This window comes from Dasypus novemcinctus, chromosome 5, assembly GCF_030445035.2.
Source record: "Dasypus novemcinctus isolate mDasNov1 chromosome 5, mDasNov1.1.hap2, whole genome shotgun sequence".
In the NCBI taxonomy this organism is placed as follows: Eukaryota; Metazoa; Chordata; class Mammalia; order Cingulata; family Dasypodidae; genus Dasypus; species Dasypus novemcinctus.
Window position 1 is genome coordinate 131,314,519 of NC_080677.1, and position 10,577 is coordinate 131,325,095.

At 41.3% G+C, this 10,577-nt stretch overlaps 1 protein-coding gene across 2 annotated transcripts in view; it reads left to right on the forward strand.

Annotated features, from left to right (window-relative positions):
• Nucleotides 1-10,577, forward strand: part of AOC1 (amine oxidase copper containing 1) — a 36,337-nt gene that overhangs the window by 18,983 nt on the left and 6,777 nt on the right. The window contains exon 1 of one of the 2 annotated variants that reach the window (XM_004458266.5): nt 9,998-10,235. The exons of the other annotated variant lie outside the window; for it this stretch is intronic. The gene's annotated coding sequence lies outside the window, so the exon portion shown is untranslated. Of the gene's footprint in view, nt 1-9,997; nt 10,236-10,577 lie in introns of those variants that run through there. 2 annotated transcript variants of the gene reach the window in all.

A 10,577-nucleotide genomic window follows, 5' to 3' on the forward strand; every position in this document is an offset into this window, starting at 1 on the left:
CAACCCCACACAACCATTCTAATGTGTTTAGTGAATATCCTTGTATTTATATCTGTTCCTGAAAATACATCAAGCTGCTTTGCATGCACATGTTTTAATCTATGTGAACATATTTTGTCCTGTAATCATCTTGTTTCTTACTAGAGATCCACTGGCTTTGCTGTGTGGACACACACCCCTGGGTCTGACAGCTGCCAGCACCCTATGGTGACACTGACCATATCCTGCCAGTCCACCCTCCTGGCACAGACACCCAGATGGCCTCCAACTCTCCATCTCCTCAACAAGACTGCGGTGAAAATTCTTGTCCAAGTTCCTTTGGTCTTGTAGACCCCTGGAGAATTTCTTTGGGAAATGTACTAAGAAGCAGAATTACTGAGTCCTATAGGGAGAACACTTTCATTTGCCCTTGTCCTGCCTGAGTGCACCCCCAAAGATGTATCTCCTATATCACCAATCTCGAGCCCTGCAGGAGGCTTCCAGTTTCCCCACCTCTCTGCCAATACCTGGCATTGTCCAGCTTTCTCATTTCTGCCAATAATTTTATCTCATTGTTGAGTAATCTACATTTCTCCAATAACCATTATTGGATCATTTTTCCTTATGCTCTTTGACCCTTGCAGTTTCCTGTTCCATAAATTGGCTTGAGATTCTTTTCCCAGACTTCTGGGAAGATGGAAGAATAGAGAGGCAGGAGGATTACTTCTTTCCCAGAAAAAATAGCTAGAGGATGGACAGAGATTGTCTGGAGGACTGCTCTGGGGCTCAGGACACCAGGGGAAGGTGAGACACTACCCAGAAGAGAGAGGGGCAAAGGAAAGAAGTCTCAGCTGGCTGAAAAGTCCTGCGAGTAGAGCTGTAAAAGCAGCAGCAGGCGCCCTTACCCCCACCTACAGAGCACATCGAAAGGGGAGAGGGAGGGACACAGCCTATAGTAAATTCAGATTTTGGCCAGTGAACTTGGTCTGCTGCATTGGAGAGTATGCACACTTTCAGGCCAGGTGAGGGCCATGAAGTTGTTTGCCGTGAGAGCCAGCAGGGAGCTGAAGACAATTTGCCTTCTCAAACACCCTCCCTACTGTCCTGGGCTGGTTGCTGAAGAGGCAAAGGGAAGGAGGAGGTGGCCAGCCAAGGGTGGAGAACAGCCTCTGAAAAAGTTTCTTTGTGAGGCTTGGCCAGCCCTGAGGACATTGTTTCTGTACCCCCCATCTGCCTGAGGAGTTACACTGAATGCATTCCCGCCTTAGCACCTGAGGCCTGAGCTGAGAAGTCTGCCGATGTGCACCATCTGCTGGCCAGACAGAAAAGTGCATGAAAAAGAGAAAATAATAACGAATAAATAAAAGAGGCAAGCAGGTGCCTTTACTGTCCCCCTCTCCAAGGCCTTGGAAACTGATCTGAACCCCATTACTGGGTCCTTCACCCTGGTTTGAGCAGTTAAACAGGGGAAATCCTAAATATCTGGAAGGAGTTGAACTGCAAGTCAAAGAAGAGTGATAGCACACAGTGCTTAACAGTAAATACCTAGGCAAGAGAGAGAAACTGAACATCAGAGTAAATGCAGCATCAGAATCAGATACCTAGACACTAGTAAAAAATTACAAATATTAAGAGAAAGGAAGATATGACTCAGGCAAAGAAAGAAATGAAAGTTTCAGATGAGACATAGGACTTGAAACAGCTAATCAATGAGGTTCATACAAATCTCCTAAATCAAATCATGGAGGTAAAGGACATCATGGCTACAGAAATAAAAGACATTAAGAAGATACAATGTGAGTACCAAAAAAATTGAAATCTTGGGTAGAAAAATAACAGAGCTTAAGGGAATGAAAGACACAATAAGTGAGATGAAAAATACAAAGAGGGACACAACAGCAGTTTTGAAATCATGGAAGAACAAATCAGTGACACAGAAGAAAGAACAGCTGAAGAGAGAAAGGAACAGAGAGAAAAGAATGGAAAAAAATTGAGCAAGGGCTCAAGGAGTTGAACGATAACACAAGGCACACTAACATATGTGTTATGAGGTTTGAGAAGGAGATAAGAAGGGAAAGAGGGTAAAAAGAGTGTTTGAGGAAATAATGGCTGAACATTTCCTAACTCTCATGAAAGACATGAATATACATGCCCAGGAAAGATAACGTACTCCAATTAGAATAAATCCAAAAAGACCTACCCCAAGATACATAATGTGAAGAACGCCAAATGCCAAAGATAAAGAGAAAATTTGGAAAGCAGCAGGGGAAAAGTGAAACATCACATACAAGGGACATCCAATAAGACTCAGTGTGGTTTTCTCTTCAGAAACCATGGGGGCAAGAAAGCAGTGGAATGCTATAATTATAGTACTGAAAGAGCAAAACTACCAGCCCAGATTTCTTTATCCAGCAAAACTGTTCTTCAAATATGGTGGTGAGCTTAAAATATTCACAGATAAACTGAAACTAGGAGAGTTCCTAAACAAGAATCCAGCTCTGCAGAAAACACTAAAGAGCGTTCCGCATCCAGAAAAGAAAAGAGAGAGGCTTGGAGGAGAGTATAGAAGTAAAGACTATCAGAAAGGGTAACAAAAAGGGTAAAATATGACACATGAAAACCAAAGAATAAAATGGCTTAAGTAAGTAATGCCTTTACAATAATAACATTGAATGTTAATGAATTAAACTCCCCAATCAAAAGACATAGGCTAAGAGCATGGATAAGAAAATTAGTCATCCATATGCTATACGCAGGAGACTCACCTTAGACCCAAGGATGCAAAAAGACTAAAAGTGAAAGTTTGGAAAGAGATATTTTGTGCAAATGGTAACCAAAAGAAAGCAAGAGTAACTATACTGATATCCAACAAAACAGACTTTAAATGCAAAAAAGTGGTAAGAAATGCAGAAGAGCACTATGTATTAATAAAAGAGACAATCCACCAGGAAGGAGTAATGGTCATGTATCGATGCACCTAACCAGGGTGCCCCAAAATTCGTGAGGCAAACTCTGGCAAAACCGAAAGAAGAAACAGATGTTGCTACAATAATAATTGGAGACTTCAACACAACACTCACATCAATATATAGAACAACTAGACAGAAGTTCAAAAAGGAAACAGAGAACTTGAACAATATGATAAACAAGCTGGATTTGACAGACAAAAACAGAACAATGCACCCCAAATTGGCAAGTGCTCATGGATCTTTCTCCAGGATAGACTACATGTTAGGCAACAACATCACTCTCAATGAATACAAGAAGATTGAAATTATACAAAGCACCTTCTCTGATCATAATGGAATGAAGCTGGAAATCAGTAATAGTTAGGAAAGGGGGAAATTTGCAATTATATGGAGACTAAACTCTTAAACAATCAGTGGGTCAGGGAAGAAATTGCAAGAGAATTTAGTAGGTCTCTCTAGACAAATGAATACAAGAATACAACAAAACTTATGGGATACAGTGAAGGCAGTGCTGAGAGGGACATTTATATCCCTAAATGCCTATATTAAAAAAGAAGAAAGAGCTAAAATCAAAGAACTAACTGAACAACTGGAAAAACTAGAAAAAGAACAGCAAACCAATCCCAAAACAAAGCAGAAAGAAAGAAATAACAAACATCAGAGAAGAAATAAATGAAATTGGGAACAAAAAACCTACAGAAAATCAATAAAACCAAAAGCTCGTTCTTTGAGAAAATCAATACAATTTATTAAACCTTAGCAAGACTGAAAAAGAAAAAGAGAGAGAAGATGCAAATAAATAAAATCTGGAATGAAAGGGGGACAAATAATAAAAGGATATTATGAGAAACTATATACCAAATTAGACAACCTAGATGAAATGGAGAAATCCATAGATATATACAAACAACCTACATTAACTCTCCAAGAAATATAGGAACCAACAAATGAATCCCAAGCAAAGATATTGAATCAATCATCAAAAATCTTTCAACAAAGAAAAGTCCAAAACCAGATTTTTTTTTTTCCAAGACCAGATGTTTTCACGGTAAATTCTACCAAATATTTTGAGTAGAATTAATACCAATCCTGTTTAAATACTTCCAAAAAATTAAATAGGAGGGAAAATTACCCAACACATTTTATGAAACCAACATCACCCTAATACCAAAGCCAGATAATGATACAAGAAAAGTAATTTACAGACCAATCTCCCTAATTAATATGGATACAAAAATTCTCAAAAATAATCCTTGCAAATTGAATCCAACCACATATATAAACAATCATACATCATGGTCAAGTGGGTTTTATTCCTGGTATGCAAGGGTGTTCAACATAAGAAAATCAATGAACATAATACATCGCATTAACGAATCAAAGGGAAAAAACTACATGATCATCTTAATTAAAGCAGAAAGGCATTTGACAAAATCCAGCATCCTTTCTTTATAAAAACACTTCAAAAGACAGGTATACAAGAAAAGTTCCTCAACATAATAAAGGCCATATGTGAAAATCCCACAGCCAACATTGTACTCAGTGGGGAAAGGTTGAAAGCCTTCCCTCTAAGATTAGGAACAGGACAAGGATACCTACTGCCACCACTGCTATTCAACATTGTGCTAAAATTTCTAGCTAGAACAAGTAGGCAAGAAAAAGAAATAAAAGGCATCTAAATTGGAATAGAAGAAGTAAAATTCTCCCTATTCGCAGATGACATGATCCTATATCTAGAAAATCCCAAGACTTCTACAACAAAGCTACTTGAGCTAACAAATGAGTTCAGTGAAGTGGCAGGATACAAGAGCAACACACAAAAATCAGTAGCATTTCTATACAATAGTAATGAGCTAGCTGAGGACGATATCAAGAAAACAAATTCCATTTACAATAACAAAAAAAAAATCAGATATCTAGGAATTTATTTAACTAGGAATGTAAAGGATCTGTATTAAAAAACTACAAAAGACTGCTAAAATAAATCAAAGAAGACCTGAAAATGGAAGGACATTACGTGTTCATGGATTGGAAGACTAAATGTCATGAAGATGTCAATTATACCCAAATTGATTTATAGATTCAATGCAATACCAATCAAAATCCCAACAGCCTACTTTACAGAACTAGAAAAGTCAATTACCAAAATTACTTGGAAGGAAAAGGGGCCCTGAATAGCCAAAAACATTCTAAAAAATAAGTAAAGTCAGAGGACTCACACTGCCTGACCTTGAAGTGTATTATAAAGCTACAGTGGTCAAACAACATGATATTGGCATTAGACACATTGGTCAATGGAATCAAACTGTGAGTTCAGAAATAGACTCTTACTTCTATGATTTTTGATCAGCCTACCAAGTCTACTTTTCTGGAACAGAACAGTCTCTTCAAAAAATGATGCTGGAGAACTGGATAGCCATAACAAAAGAATGAAAGAGGACCCCTATCTTACTCCCTATACAAGAATCAGTTCAAAATGTATCGAACATCTAAACATAAAAGGCAGAACCATAAAACCACTTGAAGATAACATAGGGAAACACTTAAAAGACTTTGTAGTAGGTGGGGGTCTCTTATATCTATACCCAAAGCACGAGCAACAAAATTAAACACTTCTGTTTGGTTTTCTGACTCTGTGAAGAGGGTAAAACAACAGCCTACTTAATGGGAGAAAATATTTGGAAATCAAACATCCAAAAAGGATCTAATATCCATGATATATAAAGCAATCCTGGGAAGCGGACTTGGCCCAGTGGATAGAGTGTCCGTCTACCACATGGGAGGTCCGCGCTTCAAACACTGGGCCTCCCTGACCCATGTGGAACTGGCCCACGTGCAGTGCTGATGCGCGCAAGGAGTGCCGTGCCACACAGGGGTGTTCCCCCTGTAGGGGAGCCCCATGTGCAAGGAGTGCGCCCCATAAGGAGAGCCGCCCAGCACGAAAGAAAGTGCAGCCTACCCAGGAATGGCGCCACACACACACACGGAGAGCTGACGTAGCAAGATGACACAGCAAAAAGAAACACAGATTCCCGTGCCACTGACAACAACAGAAGCAGACAAAGAAGAACACGCAGCAAATGGACACAGAGAACAGACAACTGAGGGCAGGGAGGGGAGAGAAATAAATAAAAAATAAATCTTTTAAAAAAATAAAAATAAAGCAATCCTACAACTTAACAATAAAAAGGCAAATGACCCAATTAAAAATGGGCAATAGAACTGAATAGACATTTTTTTAAAAAGAAATACAAATGGCAAAAAAAGAAACACTTGAAAAAATGCTCAGCATCACTGGCTATTGGGGAAATGCAAATCAAAGCTACAAAGAGATATCATTTCACACCTATTAGAATGGCTACTATTAACAAAACAGAAAACCGCTAGTGTTGGTGAGGATGTGAAGAGATAGGAACGCTTATCTACTGCTGGTGGAAATGTAGATTGATACTGCCATTGTGGAAGTCTGTTTGGTGGTTTCTAAGGAAGTTAGATATAGATCTACCAAGTGACCTGGCAATACCACTACTAGATGATGAATGTACCCAGAAGATCTGAGAGCAGAGACACAGACATCTGCACATCAATGTTCATAGCGACGTTATTCACACCTGCCAAAAGATGGAAACAACCCAGGTGTCCATTAACTGAAGAATGGATGAATTGTGATATATACATACAATGGAATATTATGCAGCTATAAGAAGAAAGGAATTTGAAGCATATGACAACATGGATGAACCTGGTGGGGTGATGTATGGCAGCTCTGTATGCTGTTACACATGTTTGTTTTGTAAGTTCACAACTTTAACTATACACTTTTTTATGTACATTCACGTGATTGATATATTAATACTTCAATAACTTGTTTTTAAAATGAAAAAAGAAAGAAACCATGTGCACTTTAACTATCTCCACCCTTTCCCTCATATCCCCCAGACCTAAGTAACTTTTAATCTACTTTTTGTCTCTATTTGCCTATTCAAGATATTTCGAATAAATGGAAACAAATGATATGTGGTCTTTTGTGTTGGACTTCTTTCACTCAGGATAATGTTTTGGTGTTCATCCATGTTGTGGCATATATAAGAACTTCATTCTTTTTTATGGCCATATACTATTCCATTGTCTGGATATAACACATTTTGTTTATCCATTCATCAATTGACAGACTTTTCAGTTGTTTCTACCTTTTGACTATTATGAATAATGCTGCTATGAACACTTGTGCACATGTTTTTGAATGGGCATATGTTTTCATCTCTTGAGTATTTCCACCTTGAGTAATTTCCTCTTGAGTAATTCCACCTTGGAGTGGAATTGCAGGTCAAGTGGTTACTCTATGTTTAATCACTTGAAGAACTTCCAGGCTGTTTTCCAAAGCAGCAGCACCATTTTACATTCCCACCATCAGCATAGGAGTGTTCCATTTCTCCGCATCCTTGCTGACATGTGTTATTATCTGACTAGCTATCCTCGTGGGAAACAGTGGTGAAGGGAGAGGGGAGTTTCAGGGATTCAATAAAACCATAGAAAACATCTCAGCCACAGCGGCCAGAGCTCCATGCACTTCCTCCTTTTTTTTAAAGATTTACTTTATTTATTCCTCCCCACTCCAACCCCTGCCTTTGTTTGTACTCGCTGTCTGATCTCTTGTGTCTGTTTCTTGTGTGTTCATCTTCTTTTTAGGAAGTACTGGGAACCAAATCTGGGATCTCACATGTGGGAGGGAAGCACTCAATGGCTTGAGCCACCTCTACTTCCTGCTTGTTGTGTCTCTCTTTGTGTTTCCTTGTTGTGTCTCTTCATTGCATCACCTCATTGCACCATCTTGTTGCGTCAGCTTGCCACACTAGCCCATTGCATTAGCTTGCTGACTTGCTTATTTTCTTTAGAAGACACCGGGAACTGAACCACCCATGTGGTAGGTGGGTGCCCAACTTCTTGAGCCATGTCTACTTCCTTCACTGTAGTATTTTTTTTCTCTCATTGTAATTTTTATTTGCATTTCCCTGACTAATGATGTCAAGCATCTTTTCATGTTCTTATTGATCATTTGTTTATCTTCCATGGAGAAATGCTTCTCTAGATCCCTTTGCCCATTTTTAATTGGTTTATTTATCTTATTATTATTGAAATGTAAGTGTTCTTTGTATATTCTAGTTACCTTATCAGATATATGATTATATATGATTTGCAAATGTTTTTTCCAATTCTATTCATTGTCCTTTAATTCTCTCAATACTGCCCTTTTTTGTTTGTTTTTTTGTGTTTTTTTTGTTTGTTTTTCAATACTGTCCTTTGAAACACAAATTTTTTTTTTATTTTGATGAAATCTGATCTATCTATCCTTCCTGTGCATTTGTGCATTTGCGCTTTTGGTGTCATATGTAATAACCCCTCGCCAAATCCAAGGTCATGAAAATATACCCCTATGTTGTCTTTTTTTTTTTTTTAAGATTTATTTATTTATTTAATCCACCCCCCCCCCCCCCGGTTGTCTGTTCTCTGTGTCTATTTGCTGCGTCTTGTTTCTTTGTCCGCTTCTGTTGTCCTCAGCGGCACAGGAAGTGTGGGCAGCGCCATTCCTGGGCAGGCTGCACTTTCTTTCGCGCTGGGCGGCTCTCCTTACGGGTGCACTCCTTGCGCGTGGGGCTCCCCTACGCAGGGGACATCCCTGCATGGCAGGGCACTCCTTGTGCGCATCAGCACTGCGCATGGGCCAGCTCCACATGGGTCAAGGAGGCCCCGGGTTTGAACCGCGGACCTCCCGTGTGGTAGACGGACGCCCTAACCACTGGGCCAAGTCCGTTTCCCCCTATGTTGTCTTATAAGAATTTATAGTTTTAACTCTTACATGTAGTCTTTGATCCATTTTGAATTAATTTTTGTATATGGTGTGAGCTAAGGATCAAACTTCATTCTTTTGTATGTGGTTCCTTCTGCTTTTGACTTTGTTAGTATCTTCTCCCAATCTGTCCTCACTCCATCAACTTTGCCCATGGTGTCTTTTGTGGAACAGAAACAGATCACACTTCTCAGTTTCAGGTTGTTCTTAGCACTCCCTTCTCAGCCAAAACCCCTAAAGTCTCTGAGAAGTTGGTGAGCCCATGAGTGAGAATAAGCAACTCTCCATCCTTTAGACCAATAAGGGGGAAAGTTCTAAACTTGACCATTGTATGAATCATCATTTTAGCATTTAAAGCTAATCCTCCTTTTTGGAGACACCAAAGCCCATTTGGAATTGCAAACAAGCTCCGTGTTGACTAACTGATTCCTTTCTTCATCCAGGTAGCTGCCGATAAACACAACTTGCAAAACAAGTTGCAGGAAGGATGATGATGAGAAATACAAAATCCACATAAACACGAAAGAATACGCAATCCCTGTGCCGTGGAGACTTGGCCACCAAGGGGATAATGACCTCTTAGTTCTTCTAAGCCATGCACTAGTCCCACCTCTGTTCTTGCAGTACCTGAGCTCACCTAGGGCTGTGTTTGCCCTTCCCACCCAACTAAGCAACTTCAGGACGGCTTCCCTCCAGCGCAGGTGCCCCCTGCCAGCCTCCCTTTCCCTCCTCTCTCTGGGCTCTCACTTCAGCCACCCTGAACTGCTTTGTCCCCAGTTGACTCCTTCCTTCCTGAATCCCGTCAGAGCCCCAGAGGTGGTTAATAAGATTTCTTCTGGAGTCTCAACTCAGTGGCTTCTCTTGCCCCAAAAATTCTGTCTCTGTTTCCCTATTCCGCAGACAGGTCAAATCTCTGTTTCTCCTGTTGTGCTGGTCTCTACCAGCCTTGGTCTGTGTTTCTGTTTCAAGGGAGACTACTTAATAGTCAATTTCCCTTTTTCCTTATCTCTGGCGCCTCCAACTCACCCCCTGCTTTAAGAGATAATGGCATTTCACAGTCCGTAACTGCAGAAAAGTAAGCACAGTTTCCTGGGGAAGGTCCCCGGGTGACAGGAGGCACGATAGGGAAACAGATCTAGGACATGGGTGTTGGTGGGAAACAGAGGTGAAGGGAGAGGGGAGTTTCAGGGATTGGATAAAACCAGAGAAAACAGCTCGGCCACAGCGGCCAGAGCTCCACGCACTTCCTCCTGCAGCCGCCCTGCTCGCCGTGGAAACCCCGGAGCGCAGGTCCTCACCTTGGTCAGCCCAGGCCTCGCCCTGTCCCTCCCCCCAGGGCGGGGTTCGGTTGATCCTTATAGCTTTGAGAGGGCCGGTCAGGGATCGGAACTCAGGGACAAAGCCTGGCAGCAGAGGCAAGCCCAGGTTAGAGACGACAGGTAGGTCCTGATGGGATTCCTGGGGAGAACGGCTGAAGGGGAGGTATGCAAGGGAAGAGGGAGTGGGCTGAGGAGGGCAGGAGAACGAAACAAGAGGGAGGAGGCCAGGAGGCAAAGGGCAAGAGCCCAGAGGGAGCCACGGAAGGTTCCAGGTGTCTCAGCTGCAGCCGGAGGACAGCAGTCGTAAAATTGCCCAGGGGTGTGGGGTGAGGACGGTAGGTGGATGCCAGTCCAGGGATGCTCGAGATGCAATTTGGGGTGGAGAGGTCAGGCTTCGTGTTTCCTGGTGCGGGAACCTCGGGGGCCGCTGAGCCGCCCTCTTCCTTTATGGGTCGTTGCCAT